A 7627-nucleotide genomic window follows, 5' to 3' on the forward strand; every position below is an offset into this window, starting at 1 on the left:
ATCCCCATGGATTCATGAGTTCATAGAATTTAGAGCTGAAAGGGAAGTGAGAGAAACAGATCCAGAAAAGAAACACAAAACCTAATTCTTCTCATTCCAAATCTGGGCTTTTCACAATAAATACATTGTGCCAATTCTCAAGGTTCCTCTTACCTACCTCTTTCCTGAAAATGCCTCTCAACCAAATAAAATGCCTAGTTACAATGGCTGTAAACACATACATACATGTCCTACCCTATTTGTAATTTCTTCTAGGAACCTCTTTGTCTTTGAGTCTTTCCAATACATTGCAGGGCAGTATGTGGAGTATTTAATAAATGCTGATCAAAATGCAAACCAAAAAAAAAAAAATCCCTATAAGGAGACTGAATTCTGAGTAACTGAAAAATTAATGGTCCTCTTGGCAAGGAGGCAGGCAACTATGGAGGGCAGAATGTTTACTCACTCAACAAACATTAAACACCTGCTAATGTATGCCAGTCATTATATTAAAAGCTGATATATATATTTTTAAAGGAACCAGTTCCTGATCTCAATGAACTTATATTCTATTTAGGAGAAACAACACATATGTGAAAAAGTAAATACAAAATATATATACTCTGTAGTGCTTGGAAATGGGGAGATCAGGATAGGATTTATGTAGAAGGGATACTTAAACTGTGCTTGGGGCAGTGGATAGAGTACCAGGCCTGAAGTCAAGAGTTCAAATTCAGCCTCAGACAGTAGTAGTATGACCTGGACAAATCACTCAAGTCTGTTTGTCTCAGTTTTCTCATCTATAAAATGAATCGGAGAAGGAAAGAGCAAGTTACTCCAGTATCTCTGCCCAAAATAGTGTTATGAAGAGTAGAACATGACTGAACAATAACCAAACAGATTTTTTATTAAAATTAAAGCCTTTTATTTTTCAAAACATAAGCATGGACAATTCTTCAACATTAGCTCTTGCAAAACCTTGTGTTCCAATTTTCCCTCCCTTCCTCCATACCCTCTCCTAGATGGCAAATAGTCCAATATATGTTAAACATGGTAGAAATATATTTTAAATCTAATATATGCATACATATTTATATAATAATTTTTCTGCAGAAGAAGAATCAAATCAAACCAATTAAAAAAAAAGGCAAAATAAAATGCAAGCAACAACAAAAAGAGTGAAAATGCTATGTTATGAACCACATTCAGTTTCCATTGTCCTCTCTCTGGGTGTAGATGGGTCTATTCATCACTGAATAAGTAGCACTGATTTGAATCATCTCATTGTTGAAGAGAGCTACATCCATCATTCTATACTCTTGTTGTGGTGGTGTATACTGATGTCCTGGTTCTGCTCATTTCACTTAGCATCAGTTCATGTAAGTCTCTCCAGGCCTCTCTGAAATTATCCTGCTGGTCGTTTCTTACAGAACAATAAGAACAATAATATTCCATAACATTCATATACCATAATTTATTCAGCCATTCTCCAATTGATGGGCATCTACTCCGTTTCCAGTTTCTTGCCACTACAAAAAGGGCTGCCACAAACATTTTTGCACATGTGGATCCCTTTTTCTTCTTTAGGATCTCTTTGGGATATAATCCCAGTAGAAACACTGCTTGACTAAAGGGTATGTACAGTTTGATAAGTTTTTGAGCATAGTTCCAAACTGCTCTTCAGAATGATTGGATCTGTTCACAGTTCCACCAGCAATGTATCAGTGTCCCAGTTTTCCCACATCCCCTACAACATTAGTCATTATTGTTTCCTGTCATCTTAGTCAATCTGACAGGTGAGTAGTGGTATCTCAAAGTTGTCTTAATTTGCATTTCTCTGATCAGTAGTAATTTAGAGCACCTATTCATATGACTACAAATAGTTTCAATTTCTTCATCAGAAAATTGTCTGTTCATATCTTTTGACCATTTATCAATTGGAGAATGGCTTGAACTATTATAAATTTGAGTCAATTCTCTACATATTTTAGAAATGAGGCCTTTATCAGATCCTTTGGATGTAAAAATGTTTTTCCAGTTTATTGCTTATAATCTTGTCTGCATTAGTTTAGTTTGTATAAAAACCTTTTAATTTAATATAATCAAAATTATCAGTTTTGTGATCAATAATGATCTTTAGTTCTTCTTTGGTCACAAATTCCTTCTTCCTCCACAGACCTGAGAGGTAAACTATCTTATGTTCTTTTAATTTGTTTATAATATCATTCTTTATGTCTACATGAACCGATTTCAACCTTATCTTGGTATATGGTGTTAGATGTGGGTCAGTGCCTAGGTTCTGCCACACTAGTTAACAGTGTTCCCAGCTGTATTTGTCAAATAGTGAATTCTTATCCCAAAAGCTGGAGTCTTTGGGTTTGTCAAATACTAGCTTGCTATATAGTTATTCACTATTTTGCTCTGTGAACCTAATCTATTCCACTGATCAACAGTTCTATTTCTTAGCTAATACCAAATGATTTTGATGACTGCTGCTTTATAATATAGTTTTAGATCTGGTACAGCTAAGTCATCTTCATTTGCTTTTTTTTTTTTTTTTCATTAATTCCCTTGAAATTCTTGACCTTTTGTTCTTCCAGATAAATTTTGTTATTTTTTTCTAGGTCAGTAAAATAGTTTCTTGGGACAAAACTGAGTTTTTAAGAAAGCTAGACATTCTGTTTGGCAGAGAGGTATGTGAATTCAATCTATACAAAGATGGAATTTTAATATGCAGGAGGATGGGGGTTAAGAGGTATCAAAGGGACTTCTTTGACTGTAGTATAAAATGCATTTAGGGAAACAGTGTGTAATTAGCCTGAGAAAAAAAAGGTTTATGCCAGAGGGTAAGAGGTGCCCTAGAGCTCCTTGTACAAAGATATCTGTGGAGGATGGCTTGTGTAGGGGAATGGCAGTATTTCTTTTTTCTTTTTTTTTGCTGAGACAATTGGGGTTAAGTGACTTGCCCAGGGTCACATAGCTAGGAAGTGAGACTAGATTTGAACTCAGGTCTTCCTGACTTCAGGGTTGGTGCTCTATCAACTGTGCCATCTACCTGCCCCAAGTGGCAGTATTTATAGAAGTAGAAAGACCAATTAAGAAATTAGTGAAGTCATCCAGGCCAGAGGAAATAGGAATCTGAATTAGGATGGTAGCTATGTGAACAGAAAGGAGGGTTTGGATTTGAGAAAAATTGTGGGATAGAATTGACAAGATTTGGCAATTGCTCAAATACAAAGAGAGCAAGAATGATGAGTTGAGAATGACTCCATAATTGTGAACTCAGGAAATGAAGGGAAAAGGTGTGAAGGTTTTCTGGAGGCAGCCTTAGTCTCAGTTGAAATAAATAATTACTCCAAAATCACAGCCAGCTGGTAAAAATGCAAACGTTTATTTCTCCTTCCAAAATAGCCCAGTTAGTTGAGGCCTCGCTCTCTGCCTGGCTCCAAGAGATCTTGCAGCTTTGTCCTTGGCTTCTGCCTCTGCTTTCTTCAGCCTCCAGCCAGCACCAAGGTAGAAGATGCAATCAATCTCTTGCCTCAAAGATAGGGCTTGTGGGTTCCAAGAGCTCTCTCCGACTCCAAGTAAAACTTTCTCAAGCTCCCAGAGTTTCTAGTAACTCTTCAAGTAACTAACTCAAGTAAGTCCCACAAGAAGAACTAAGCTCAAGCTTCAAAAGCTCCCTATATATGTGATCTCCCAAAGATTAATTCCGCCTTCTGGAGGGAGAGAGATTCTGGGTTATCTCCCAGAGTGCTCTCTGGCCCTAAGGGAGGTATGAATTCGGACTAAGCCCTACTAAGCCCTGCATCCTCCCAAACGTGTGAACTCCATTGAGTACTTAGATACTTATGAGCTCTCTAAAAGTGTAAACACAAGCATTGTTTCTATCAGTTCCACCTAGTACCTTGTTTCAAGTTCTGGCCCAAAATATCTCTTTCTAAGATCAAATCAACTCCAATGGCTTAACACTTTGTAAAGATTCCAACAAGAAGGATTCTTTTTTTGGGAAGAGGGGGTGAAAGATGGGGCATAGGGAGGAAAGGATGAGCTTTGGGGGAATTGTGAATTATTTTGTATGTGTTGTATACATCATCAGAGCTGATTACTGGGATGGATGTTTTTGAATGTCTTCCATTGTTAGAAGGGAGGGCTCAATCTGGAGGGGATAAAAAGGGAGGAATATTTCCAGAATTGTTTGTGCAGTAAAAACAAAAGACACCAATAAAACTGATTTTTTTTTTAAAAAGCTTGTTGAATCAAATTAAGTGCAAATGAATGTCTCCCTGTTTGCTGATCTCATCATCCCTTTCTTTCCCTTTTTATTCCTTACCCAACTTTTTCTCCCCCTCTTCCTATTTCTTAGCAATGTATCCAAGAGGTTCCCTTCATCCACTCTTCTCAGCTTTTCTTATTCCTGTTCTTATCATCATCAAACATTCATTCATACTTACCTTTCCAGTATTATCTTAAGGAATCTTTGTCGCCCAATATTTGTCACCTTACTTACCATGTTTCTGACAAACCCATTTGCAGTTTAGACTCCAGTGTTGCTAGTGAAACCAAATAGCCTGTCATGGCCAGTGCCAACCCATAGGATTAGTGTTGTGCAATCATGCTGACATCTTATTCAATTACAAGAGTGGCAAGGATGGAAAGTGCTCCAAACTTCATTGGTGGTCAAGTCCTGATTTTTCCCTTATTAGCCATGTGTCAACTAGACAGAACCAGACTCTTACTTGTGGAAGTCTGGAGCCAAACAGAGCAGGGTAGAGACAGGAGAGTCAGGAATCAAACAGAAGTTTAATTTCAAAGTGAGAGAAATCGTTGCAAGTGAGGAGGCAGATTACACATATTCTGTGGCCCTTCCCTAGTAGGGGGACTAAAGACAGTGTGGAGAAATCGCAATACTTATACCAATGGTTGTACAGTGAGCTGGAGCCCTGACAATGAGGGATAACAACAATAATGTGACAAGTTTGATTCATAACAGGGCTTTATGACTAGTATTTGTCTGAACTCAGAGAACTCCTGATGCTGGTCAAAGTAGTACAATAATTATGTGATGTTGCCAGAGGGTGAGATCATCCAGAGAATGAACACAAGGACTGCTGTTATGTCAAGCTCTGGGCACAGCTTGCTTGCTGGGCTTTAGCTCTGGGAAACAGAATATCTCTTAATATCATGACAATTTTCCTTTTTGGGCAAAGGAAGGAGATTTAGAAGAACCCTTACCTTTCTGGCCTATAAGGAGAGGCAGGTATAAACCAGGATACCACAAGAAGCCAGTTTGACCAGAGGCTAATTCCTTGAGGGTACATATTGGTGAAGTGTATCCCCAGGTATCATTACTAGCTACTGTTTCTTTGCAAGCAGAAAAAAGAGGGGGAACCAAGAATGTAGAGAAAGAAAATGCAAACATACATTTGAATTGGGACCTTAATGTTTGGCAACGTAACAAAAGGGAAGGTGAACAAAAACTAGGACATTATACTCAACCCTCATCCGTAATCTTAGGACAACTGTCTAGTCTGGGTGTCGGCTGCTTCTGGGTCCACACTAGATAAGTTTTGAGGTCTCTGGAGAGTTTTGCCATCCATCTACCCAGGAGCAGGAGCCTCCTTCATTTGTACCAGGAGTACACACCCACAAATTTGGCAGTTGTAGAAGTAGTCAGAAGGACCTGAGAGGAACCCTTAGAAACAAAGATTGGCCTAGTATGAGGCTAGTTTTCAGATATTACATATGGGTTCTGGAGATGCACAATTGTGAGAAAATTTCTTGAAACAATCTTTCGATCTGAGTCAGCATTTTACATTACATCTTTGTCTTATAACTTTGTTTAATCATTTCTCTTTTAGGAGGATGTCATCCCTATATTATAATTTAAGCACAAATATATGTTAAAATTGTAAGATGTTCATACTTGCATCCTATTATAATAACTCAGAGATGTTTCAGTATCAATCTAGTATTTAATAGATTTAGTATTGTACTTATAAAACTTCTTGGTTATTCTTGATTATTATTATTGAGCAGTCAGATTAAAAAGTTGTTTTGTCTAATAGCATTTTCAAATTCATAGTATAAAAATTTAGAAATACAAACATAAACACAAACAATAAATTTCAGATGATATCAGTTGTGTTTTCAAATTATTTCATATGAAAATTATTAATCTTATTATCTTTGGGATTTTTAAAGCCACTTTAGAATTATTAGGCATGGAACAATTATATTCAGTTAAAGAAATAATCATAATACAGTGTCCAGCATATGCTAGTCACTGTGTTAAGCATTGTACAATCATTATATTATTTTGATCCTCACATTAGTCCTAGGAGGTAGATATCATTATTCTTTTTCTCTTTATAGATCATGAAACTGGGGCAAACAAATAAAATAACTGGTCTAAGATTTTACAGCTAATAAATTTCTGCAACCAGAATGTAATTCAAGTTTCCAGCATTTTTGTTATAACATCTTTATTTGAGAAACTGATCTGAAATGATCAAGGAAGGATTAACAAGAGGCAGCTATAAGGTGCAAACTTTTTACCTATTTTTTTCTTTCTTCACTCATGATTTATTTCCAAACTAGCTGCCTTTCTTCATTACCTTGGATCAATGAAGCTATCAATCTTTGAAAGTAAATAGAATATACTTTTAACTTTTATAAAATTTAATCCTTATTTTTTTCTTAAAACATTTTACAGATTGTACCCCAAAACTTACTAAGATATTTCAGAAGGGAATGAGTTCCTGGAATCACTCCAAAATCTTAGGAGTTCTTCCCTATAATTTTTAAATTACTAATCTTCAAACTCCTTAATCTGCCTAGATGTTTTTCAGTAGTTCCACAAATTCTGATTATCTGACTTTTTTTTTTGTAAAAAATTTCAAAATAACTAAAACTGAAATAGCAGGAAAAAAGATTTTTTTATTCAAGATTTTTTTTCTTATAACTTTACTGGGACAATTGTTTCAAATATGAAAATCAAAAATGAAAGTGTTCTAAACTCTTTGACTATAGCTCTTATAAGCTTTTTTGACTGTCTGCATTTTAAATCTACAAACAACACAAACATGACATTTATATTTGACATTTGACATTTTACAGAGACACAAACACAGAAAACAATAAGACAGATACAAAGAGTTTTTTTTTTAACAAAGCATGAAGTTACATCCTAATTTTAGGCAGATAATTAGAGAGTTGTACAGTTTCACTTTATAGAGGTATGAAATTTTTAAAAAACAACAGAGGCATTCAAAGAGACAAGAAATACCAGTCATGCAATTACAAATTTTAAAAAAATTTTATTGAAGCTTTTTATTTTCAAAATATATGCAAGGATAATTTTTCACCATTGACCCTTGCAAAACCTTGTGTTCCAATTTCTTCCCTTTCCCCCCTCCTTCTTCCCTAGATGGCAAGTAATCCAATATATGTTAAACATGGTAAATATATATGTAAATCCAAGACAGGCAAACATATTTATGCAATTATTTTGCTGCTCAAGAAAAATCAGATCAAAAAGAAAAAAAATGAGAAAGAAAATAAAATTCAAGCAAACAACAAAAGAAGTGAAAAGGCTATGTTATGATCCACACTCAGTTTCCACAATCTTCTCTCTGGATGTAGATGG

This window comes from Sarcophilus harrisii, chromosome 5, assembly GCF_902635505.1.
Source record: "Sarcophilus harrisii chromosome 5, mSarHar1.11, whole genome shotgun sequence".
NCBI classification, from domain to species: Eukaryota; Metazoa; Chordata; class Mammalia; order Dasyuromorphia; family Dasyuridae; genus Sarcophilus; species Sarcophilus harrisii.